Source organism: Oncorhynchus mykiss, chromosome 18 (assembly GCF_013265735.2).
Source record: "Oncorhynchus mykiss isolate Arlee chromosome 18, USDA_OmykA_1.1, whole genome shotgun sequence".
Lineage (NCBI taxonomy): Eukaryota > Metazoa > Chordata > Actinopteri > Salmoniformes > Salmonidae > Oncorhynchus > Oncorhynchus mykiss.
The window spans coordinates 40,542,210-40,553,866 of NC_048582.1; the positions used below are offsets into that span (position 1 = coordinate 40,542,210).

Consider the following 11,657-nt stretch of genomic DNA (forward strand, 5'->3'; position numbering starts at 1 on the left):
ACTAGTGGCTATCATCAGTTTTGCTTAGAATTCTTCTTACGGATCCAGTGTATCACACTTTTTCTTTAACCTTGATTTGATTACCTCTTAAACCGAAGGTCTCGTTACAGCATCCTTGTATTTGTCAGTTGATACAAAGAACTTCCTTGGTTTAGTCTGGTCCAAATAATCTGAACAAACATAACGCCCTCTCTACTGAATGCTTCCGCTTCGTCTCATGTAGCCTGACGAATGCAAATGATTAACAAGTCAAATTTGTCTTTGCAGCAGGAAGAGACATTTGCATCGGGGGGGGGAAATACATGCAAAAGGACAACTTAAAAGTAAAGGCAACAGCGTCATGTAGACTGGCAGCCATGTTTTTCAGTACGAGAATCCATCATTATTCAGGGCCAAGCTGAGGTAGCTGAACGTTCAGCACATGCTTTACTATCTCACGTCATCGGTATGTTTGAATTCCCAGAGGACAGGTGCACTACTTTGACAGAGAACCAGGGGCCAACTTGCTGAAGTAAATGCCCAGCTGTAAAGCAGAAGGCAGATGATGGAGGGCAAATAAGAGGGAGAGGTTATCCATCGTAAATGCAGGATGAGGCCTCCTACACACTTGACAAAAGTTTGAAGCTCAGCTCACACACTCACAGATCCTGTTCCTGAGGTATTTTCCGAGAAACGAGTCAAGAACAGTCACAAAATAAGAATCCGCCTGACTGATGTCTTTGACATTAACTTTATGGAATGTCGACGTAATCAGTCAGGTTCTTTTTCAGTGGCTTTTCTTGTACGGATATCAAATAACGCAATGGTAAAGGTTAATACAACAGAGACTCAAAACATGTTTGTCTTCATTAGGCATCTTTCACAGCTAGGGGGCACTTGTGTTCTGTGCATTGTGGCAACTGGGTAAATCAGACCACAGTCTAATAGTGATATTGTCTGACCAAAGAAAGAAATCTCCATGTTAGACCCCTACAGGATCTCACAATGGTCCATAACATTTGGAGACATTTTGGTCTGGTCACTTGAACGGTCTGCAGGGAAATACTACTTTCGTTTGGAAACATTTGCTCCTATTTTGGAGGTAATAAAATGTACTTTTGGCTCAGAAAACATGGGAAAAGAGGGATGACTACAACCAATTTTGATCAAGTAAAAGGTTCAAAGGAGAGTGTTTTGGCTTTGAGAAAGTATGGATGGGGGTGACACCCTAACTCTTGGGGGTGATACTGTAAACATGACAATTTTGCCTCCTGGACATTCCAATGTATTTTTGTATTTAACAAAAAATAAAAATAAACTTTATTTAACTAGGCAAGTCAGTTAAGAACAAATTCTTATTCACAATGACGCGGCCAAACCCGGATGACGCTGGGCCAATTGTGCGCGGCCCTATGGGACTCCCAATCACATCCGGATGTGATGCAGCCTGTGATTCTCTTTAGATCCCACTTCAGTATAGCTGCACAGAACATAGTAATTTACACTGATTTAGAAGATGACTTGATTAGAAGTTCATGTTTTTTTTAACAGTAGGTAATATGTCTTAGATTTTAAATTCAGTTGGAAACATCCTCTCGCTCTCACACATACACACTCAGCTGATTAGGGAGTATTGTAAGGCTGTTTGGCCCTCAGGTAGGGTATTACAGTCAGCTTCTACATTTACCCCTGGAGTCACAGACACGAGAGGATGTCCATATGAAGGAAAATTACATTAAAAAGATGTCTAAAATACAACTTTTCCATTTTAGGTTCTGAATGAAAGGTGAAAATGTGTATTTTCCAGACATTTAGAAGACGTCTTTTCAGGATGTTCAAAATCCATATTTTCTGGGTGTTAGTGATGTGACGTTTAATACTGGAGCCCCGAGGCGTTCGTCAAAGTCGTTAAGCAGCTAACTTCAAAGCAGTGGGCGTGTATCACTTTTAGCAGAAATATGTCATCAATGATGTCCGAAGCTTCATTTGTTCACGTTCGAACCATGTGTCGCAAAATGCGAGATCCCACTGATTTCACTGTGGTTCCGGTGCTTTCTTCGATTAAGCTGCTTTCAAACCCCGACCGCTACTGGATACCTATCTACTTGGGATCCTGAGTGGTGCAGCGGTCTAAGGCATCGCAGCGCTAGAGGCGTCACTATAGACCCGGGTTCGATCTCGGGCTGTATCACAACCGGCCGTGATTGGGAGTCTCACACAATTGCCCAGCGTCGTCCGGGTTTGGCCAGGGTAGGTAGTCATTGTAAATAAGAATTTGTTCTTAACTGACTTGCCTAGTTAAATACAAAAATACCGTACTTATAAAGTTAGGATTTAACTTAGCAGGTAGAGTATGAACTATGGAACATTCAGAGACGTGAGGGTATGAGGTCAAAACTGCAAAAATCACTAAAGCTGGAGCCTCTTACCTCCCTAGCTTTAAGCACCAGCTGTCAGAGCAGCTCACAGATCACTGCACCTGTACATAGCTCATCTGTAAATAGCCCATCCAATCTACCTCATCCCCATACTGTATTTATTTATTTATCTTGCTCTTTTGCACCCCAGTATCTCTACTTGCACATTCATCTTCTGCACATTCTACCATTCCAGTGTTTTAATTGCTATATTGTAATTACTTCACCACCATGGCCTGTTTATTGCCTTACCTCTCTTATCCTACCTCATTTGCACATGCTGTATATAGATTTTTCTACTGTATTATTGATTGTATGTTTGTTTATTCCATGTCTAACTCTGTGTTGTTGTATGTGTCGAACTGCTTTGCTTTATCTTGGCCAGGTCGCAGTTGCAAATGAGAACTTGTTCTCAACTAGCCTACCTGGTTAAATAAAGGTGAAATAAAAATAAAAATTTCTGACCAGCAGATGTCACTAATTTGCATTGTGAACGGATAATGAAGCTGTTTGACACAATTGTCTGGAAAGCCTCAATGCTTCAGGAAGCTTCGTTTCCCTATCACTACTGGATTTGAAAATACGGATGAAAATACAGATGTGGAAATCAAGTTTATTTCAGGTTGTTCTACAATAACATTCTCAGTAATGGTTACAGATTTTTTCATTTTCCTGCTATGATTAATATGTTGTTGTTTATCTACGTTAATTGAATGTAAAAAAACGAACACTTGCAAAACGTGCTGGGTATTATGCTAATGAGCCCCGCCGCCAAAATAGTCAACATTTAGGTTGATCCGGACCAGACCAAATTTTAACAAATCATAGACGTCTATGCTATGTTTCACAAGTTTGAACAGGACAGTATAGTATGGCACAGTTCAGTACAGAAGAACACAGTAGAGTACTATTGAGTACAGTACGGTACAGGACAGTAGAGTTTAATTCAGTAGAGTACAGTTGAGTTTATTTTAATAGAGTACAGAACAGTTTAGTTCAGTAGAGTAGAGTACATTAGAGTAAAGGAGGGTGCAATACAGCATATTACACTATACTTTATTGTGCAGTACTCTACTGAAATATATTTTATTTTTATTTTCTGTACTCTGCTGTGCTCTACTGTACTCTACTGCCCTGTTCTGTCCAAACTTGTGAAACATAGATCCAAATCTGAACCAATCATAGAAGTCTATGTTTGGGGAAAATATAGGCCGATCTGGACCAAAGACCAATGTCCGTGGACGTTGAAATCATGTCCGGTTCGGGGGAAAAAAATCTTAAAAAGAGACGAGACCAAAGAAAGACGTCCAAAAGACATTGGTGTCGGGCGGTGCTTGGTGGGGTCTATCTGTTCCATCCTCCCTTCCTGTCTGTCCACACAGTGTTCCTTTTCATTCAATCACTGATTGATGATAATGTGGGTGATAAAAGTCACAGTTCAGCGATCCAGCAAACATTTAGTGTCATATTATGTGAAGAACTGCAAGTGAAATATGCTTAGTTTGAAGGTGTGATCACCTAGACTACTAGGCCAATCCCATTTCTATCTACTTATGCACTTCCACTGCAGAGAACACTACACTAAATTCCTGGGTTTTAGATGTTTAAGAGGATTTGCATTTATTGTTTGCAAACATCACTATAGATATTGATTTACATAATATTAATGACATTGGTCTGTAAACATTTATTATGACACTATTTCATGCTTCAGGTCATTCTGCGTGCCTCTGCCCTCTGGTGCCCATACTTTACATTGAAACAGGTCAATCTAGTGAGCAATTCATCACTAACAGAGAACCCTTTGGATCCAAGGCGAGGTGATGGTCATTGATTCTTGAAACCACATTTAAGTTCATGCATCAACAAGTCCACAGTCTCAATAGAAAGTTACAGACATTAAGTTACTGACCACTTCCAGAACAAACTCTCTGCAGAGAGAAGGGAGAGAAAATGTACACCCCATCCCTCAGTACTTTGGCAGGAGTGACACAAGCAGTGTCATGCCAGCACAGCCATCTTAATGAGAGAGAGAGAGAGAGAGAGAATGAGAGAGAGAGAATAATAGCGAGAGAGAATGAGAGAGAGAGAGAAACATAAGGCTAATGGGGTTCAAGAGTAGAGTAAAAATGATCATGATAATGTCAGGGATGGAAACTCATTAGTAAGTTTGCTTAACATGATTAAAAGGTCCCCATGACATCATTTCCTTATTTTGTGGTCCTGACAGATGATGTCATTTGAAATATATTACTCTCCTGATTTTTATAATACAGTAATGGGGGTTATTTTTCTGTACTTTTTCTGTATTTCTTTCCCTTTTCTACTATTATTCTTTCTGGCACACAGGGAGAAAGAGTAGTTTTGAAACCAATTGCTGATGACAGACTAGTGTGTGTGTACGGGAACGTCTCTCATTCTCTCCCACTGTGTTTTACGACAGTGTCCAGTTATTGTCTTATTGCTGCTGAAACAATGTCAAAGTGCTCTTCAAACTGTTTTGATATTCTCATTCACACACGAACATAACAGGCATGTACACATGCAAACCTGCAAAGAGATTATCTCTCTCTCACACACACGCATGCACACACAGTTTTGTACAACTAACCTTGTGTGGACACACAATTCAGTCCCATTCAAAATCCTATTTTCCCTAACCCCTAAACCTAACCCGTGCCCTTACCCTAACCCTAACCTTAACCCAAAAACCTAACCTTAACCCTAAACCTAACCCTAAAACTAATCCTAGTTCCTAACCTTAATTCTAACCTTCACCCTAAACCCCTAGAAATAGCATTTGACCATGTGGGGACCAACAAAATGTACCCTAGTTGGTCAAATGTTGGTTTGTTTACTATTGTTGTGTGGACTTCTGGTCCCCAACAGTATTGTTAAACACGTCCACACACACGTCCACACACACACACACACGTCCACACATGTCTACACACGCACACACATGTCTACACACGTACACACGCACACACACACACACACACACACGTAAACCTTAATGCAAACCATTCATACTATGACCAAAAATGGGCTAAAGATGTCCATTCAAATACATGCCTATTAAATGTCAACAAAGGCCCAACTAGAGCTGCTGCAATGTGGGTGAGGGAAAGATAGACTCATGTTAATAACAATGGGCCTGGAGCACAAATAGCTTTTATGTCAAGACAGCGATAAAGTCCAACCACCCGGAACAGCCTCGACTTGTAAACACTCTGCCACAGGCTGGCTGAACGTGTGTGAGTATGTGTGTGAGTATGAGTGTGTGTTTATACAGTATGTGTGTGTGTGTGTGTCCACTGTCCAGGCATGTACATCTGTTTGCTTGTGTTTACATTCACTCCAGGTGAAGTTGAGGAAGTGTCAGGGAATGGACATTGGTTTATGTTTGTGTGCTGTGTATCCACCTGCGTCGCTCTCTCCACCTTTCTGAGCGACGACGAGTTTGGAACCTTTCTGAGCGACGACGTGTTTGGAACCTTTCTGAGCGACGACGAGTTTGGAACCTTTCTGAGCGACGACGAGTTTGAAACCTTTCTGAGCGACGACGAGTTTGGAACCTTTCTGAGCGACGACGAGTTTGAAACCTTTCTGAGCGACGACGAGTTTGCAACCTTTCTGAGCGACGACGAGTTTGAAACCTTTCTGAGCGACGACGAGTTTGGAACCTTTCTGAGCGACGACGAGTTTGCAACCTTTCTGAGCGCCGACGAGTTTGGAACCTTTCTGAGCGACGACGAGTTTGGAAATCTGTTATTACACTTAGTATGGGGGTTATGTCGTTCTGTATTCACACCATTTTATGTGTTGTTGCAATTAGTTGTGAAATGTTTTGATTACTTGTTAGATATTACTGCACGATCAGAACTAGAAGCACAAGCATTTCGCTACATTCGCATTAACATCTGCTAACCATGTGTATGTGGCCAATAACATTTGATTTGATTTGATTTATAAACGCAGACAGAAAAGACTAAGTAAGGTATACTAAGCACGGTTCTCATTTAGCTTGCTTACCTAGTGGTTAGAGCGTTGAGCCAGTAACCGGAAGGTTGCTGGAAAGGTACAAATCTGTCGTTCTGCCCCTGAGCAAAGCATTGATTCGCCTTTTGGCTCCGAAGACGTGAATCTCGATTTAGGCGGCCCCCCCGCACGTCTGATTCAGAAGGGTTTGGTTAACTGCGGAAGACACATTTCAGTTGAATACATTCAGTTGGACAACTGGCTAGGTATCCCCCTTTTCCTTTAACATGTAGCATGTTTAGGCCTCTCTAAGTTGCCCCCCTAAAAATGTATACCCTCCAGTCATTTTATTCAATTGAGCTTCATTTCTCTTTTATTTGACTGAGTCTGGTTGGCTTGGGCTAAAAGCAGTGGAAACTCTCCATTATATAAAACTGGCTTCCTGATTTACGACTGGCGGTCCAACTAAGATTGTGTGCGCTGATAGACAGTATGTGAGATGGGCAATGTCAGTGTGTGTGTACAGTAGGGTCTGAAATGATTGGCACCCTTAATAAAGATGAGCAGTAATGTCTGTATAAAATAAAAATGTCCAATACTGAGCTATAACGTATGCTCAAAATAATTGGAAATTATATTATTTTATATTAATACCACTGCTTAGTGAAAGAGATTTTGTTTAACAAGTCATTTATTTTCTTTAAAAAAATCTAGGGGTCAAAATTATTGACGCCCCTAAAGATTCTTATAAATAAAGTAGTCAGAAGTTTAGTATTTGGTCCCATTTTCCTAGCATGTAATGACTACATCATTCTTGTGACTACAAACTTGTTGGATGCATTTGTAGTTTGTTTTGGTTGTGTTTCAGATTATTTAGTGCCCAATAAAAATGAATGTTGAATAATGTATTTGGAGTCACTTTTATTGTAAATAAGAATATAATATGTTTCTCACCATTTTCAATAACAGGAGAGGTTTGCATGTCTTGGGGGTATGATCTTTGATTCTCTGTAACTTTCGCACTCAACGTTATTCACAATTCATTCAGGATTATCTGTAATCATGGTAGCATCCACAAAAATGTAGAAGTATATAGAAACATATTATATTCTTATTTACAATAAAAGTGACTCCAAAATGACACAATACATTATTTACCATTAATTTCTATTGGGCACAAAATATTCTGATACACAACCAAAACGACCTGCAAATTGATCCATCACGTATGTAGAGTCACAAGCTTGATGTGGTAATTGCGTGCTATGAATATGGGACCAAATACTTAACTAATGACTACTTTATTTATTAAAATCTTTAGGGGTGTCAATAATTTTGATAACTATCTCTTTGAGAAAAAATTCTATATTACTTGTTAAACAAATATCTTTGTCTGAGCAATTGTACTAGTATAAATTAATATCATTTCACCTTTTTTTTGGCATACAATATAGCTCAGTATTTCAATTCTTCATTTTATACAGTCATATCAAGGGTGTCAGTAATTTCACCCTGGTCTCAGAGCATTTTGTATTATTCTGTACATAAAGCTGAGACACTCCATTTATTATGTTATGGTACGGTATGTATTAACTTGTGGATGTTCATCGCTCATTTCATATGATATGTTACGAATTACAGTTCATATTATATGTTACGAATTTGCAAAACGTACAATGTCACGAATTTGCTAAACATAGTATATGTAACATATTTGCAAAACGTATAGCCAGGCTAGGGGTTAGGGTTAGAGGTTAGGGTTATTTACCCACCCATCCATCCATCCCAACCATTTGTTTTGCCTTAAGTAATCACGTCTTATGTAACCATACCAAACATAACACAGCATACTAATTTGAGTGCCCCGGATTTACATTTACTATTTTACGTCTAGTCTATGAGACCAGGCCGATAATTTCAGACCCCACAGTACTTGTAGATGTGCGTGTGTGTGTGCAGGGCCCACGTGTGAGGGGGACATGCAAATCTCTTGAAAGAGAGAGTCTAGATTTATGCCACCTTGTCCGAGCTGGCGACTGTGATTTACACGGTGCGCGCGTGAGCCAGTACTATGAGCACTGAAACAGCACATGTTCTCACTGTTTATATATGCAGGGAAATATGTGCTTGCTTTGTTTTTTAAGTGTTGAGCACATGCCCTGGGCATATGTCTGCCTTGGGCATATGTCTGCTCTGTGTGAGCCTATACTTTGTGGGAATGAACATATTCGGACACGATAACAGATTGAGATCTGATGAACACGCAGAGCATAAAGGGTGGCCAAGCCTTCTCCCGCTGGACTTATAATTCTCCACTAATGCCGGTGAAATGCTGTTTATCATTTCTCATTTGAACATGTGGCAATTATAAGCAATTTAAGGACAGCAGCATTTAAGGTAGCTGTTAAATGTCTCCACATGCTCACAGCAAGGGTGGAAACAAGGCTCTGGCTTGCTCATTTCAGGGCATTTTCCCTCATAAACACCTTGTGTCAGAGCCAGCCTCCTACACTGGAGTACAATGGCAACAAGCCTGCACAATCCCGCCATTAGCACTGTAATCATGTCACCCGCTCCCGGCTAAAAGCCATCAACGATCTCTTGTAACAATCCGGTTAAATGTACGTCCCATAAATTTTTATTTAAAGTGCTTGGTATGTGTTGGGAGATGTTAGGCCAACACAGCTATATGGAGAAATAAAGTTGGTAGCTCAGACCAGCTCCTCTTGCAATGGTAAGGCTGCATTGGGTTTCATGTGCACTCTCTGGCCAATATGCTGCAAATCAGCTCTTTTGACATGAGGGCCCGAGATGCATCAGATGCCCCAGACGGGCGTTGACACCTACGTTTGTGTGTGTGTCCTAACTCCAAGCCATAGGTCTGCGGGCATCTGTGTGTCTGTGTGTGTGTCCTAACTCCAAGCCACAGGTCTGCGGGCATCTGTGTGTCTGTGTGTGTTCGGGCACATGTGTCCATGGATGGATGTTATGTATGAGTGCGTCTGCACTGGATGTGGTGAATGTGTTGTCAAACGGGCTTGACTCAGTAACGGTTGTACATGCAGGAGGTAAGTCTTTTATAGAAGACTTAAGAGTCTTTGATCGAATACTGCATCTGAATTCACCATTTGCAATAAAGGGTATGGTTTACAGTTATACATGCATTCAAGTGTCAAATGTGTATATGTGTGTGTGGGGAAATGTGCTTTATTGTGTGTGTGTGTGTGTGCGCACAAAATAATGCTAAACGTCATGGATTGGGCGTGTTTGTTGTTAATGTATTTTTACTGTGTACTTAATCCACCTCATGTCATCTCTCAAACCTCAGATGAAAAAAGTCATTCGCCGGCGCCAACGGTCCCAGACCCAGAGCTCCCGGGTCTATACGAGATACAGTCTTCCTCCCGCTGTATGGGTACTGTCTCTTCGTCTGTCTCTATCGGTCATCAAATTTTACAATCAAGAAACTATGTCACGAAAAAAATGCAATGTGTTCGATATTATAGCAATATTCCAAACAGTCAAATCAAAACATCATGTGGCGTTGATTTACTTTGTTCCCTCTTTATCTGTTGCTGCATATACTGTACTGTATGGATCTGACCTCCAAGAGCCAGCCATCTTCACTGACTGTCCTTGTCCTGACAATTTTGCCTCTTTCTCTATTTCCTGAATGATTGACACGGTACGTGCCACCATTTTGGCTCCAGAGTAATAAGAGTCAACTGGGGCTGCTTTAAAAGTGAGACAGTGCGAAAGTGCCTATAACCACCTGAGTCTGGAGAGCTGGGAAATTAGGCAGAGGCTGCTAGGTCCAGGGACCATTTCAATGGCTCTGCATGGGGACTATGGCAGTAGGCATGTGTCCATCTTGGCTCTAGCGCTTCATGGGTTATATCTTTCCCTGCAGTGGAAAAGAGCGAGCAGGGGACACAGAGAGGAAGGGAGAGGCATGTCAGAGGAGGGAGGCTTCCCATAAATGTCAGTTTGGACAATTCAAGCCAAACTTCAGGGGAGATGCCCCCTCAGAATATTCAGCCTTCTTATTTAAAAATATGATGATGGAGAGGCAGGGAGGACTTTAAAAAAAAAACATGAAGATTTGCAGAGAAACGTAAACAAAATGGTCAAGGAAAATTCAATTAGAGTCCTTAAGTGATGGGGAGAGGGTGAGAACACCAGACAGGCAGGGAAATAAAGAAAGAAAAAGATTGAAAGCTGAGCGAGCTCTTATTGGAACTGAGTGTATGCGCGTTGGACTTGATTTATGACCTTTAAGTGTTTTGGCAAAGATGGAATATTGCTGTCATAGCCATAAAGTCACTTTGAATTATTGAGAGAGAGAGAGTAGTGGGAGAGAGACAACGAAGAGAGAGGGTGGAGGGCACACGAGACTGCAAAAGGGAGTCTGCACATGGAGAAAGAGACTAAATGAAAGAGTGCTAGAGTCACGGTAATAAACAAAACGGTTTTAAGCGTTGAAAAGAGCAGAGGCGGAGACACAAGGAAGGAGAAAATGAAAACAAAAGACAAAGGCGAGGGAACAGAATATTGGACAAAGTCATTACGTTCATTTTGCGTTCCACCGGTCAGTCGTTTTTTTCCGAGCTTCAGACAGCGCGTGTCACCAGCTCTGTGGAAACCGTTGGGTGGGAGGAAGGGAGGAGGGATTTGGCTGGTAGGCTACAAAGAGCTATGTCACCATCTGAAACCATGACGTCCAGCCCTTTATTGATTCCATAACTTTGCGTTCCGGATACAAGACAGCCTTCTATCACCTCATCGAATCATATTTCCTGATATGTGCAAACCAACCATCCCTCAATCCAATTTTCTATATTTTCACTACCACGCAGCCAAATTTGCTAACTTTCTGGAATAGAGAAAGTGTGAAAGGCAACACCTGCCAGAGTTGGGACAAGTACACGAGGAACTGAGAGCGAGGATGAAAAGGAAGTTTCCCTGTTGCACATAAACTGGACTGTCATGGAGTGAAATCATTGGTGAGCTACATATCTCATCAGTTGCTGTCATTGCATTGCTCTGCCATGACCTCAGCGTAATGCAGAAAGGTCAACGGGTAAATAAAAGCCATATTTCCCGATGACAATGGCCTGTTCACAAAAGTGTCTAAAACTCCATGATACATAAAATTGACTCAGATTGTTGGCCTTTGTGGAAATGTGAAAAATTATTTTCGATGTTAAAACAAATGTTTCTCTGTACGAGCCGCTGTTGATTTTGGGGTTATTTTAGGCAAGAAGGATGATCTGATCAGAT

General features: G+C 41.1%; 1 long non-coding RNA gene across 1 annotated transcript; it reads right to left on the bottom strand.

Annotated features, from left to right (window-relative positions):
- Positions 1-2,999: 2,999 nt before the first annotated feature.
- On the bottom strand, positions 3,000-11,410 carry LOC110496249. Its single transcript, XR_002469532.2, has 3 exons — positions 10,946-11,410; positions 10,150-10,281; positions 3,000-4,415 (listed from the first exon to the last, which is right to left on the bottom strand). It is a non-coding gene; the product is annotated as an uncharacterized LOC110496249 (long non-coding RNA).
- Positions 11,411-11,657: the final 247 nt, after the last annotated feature.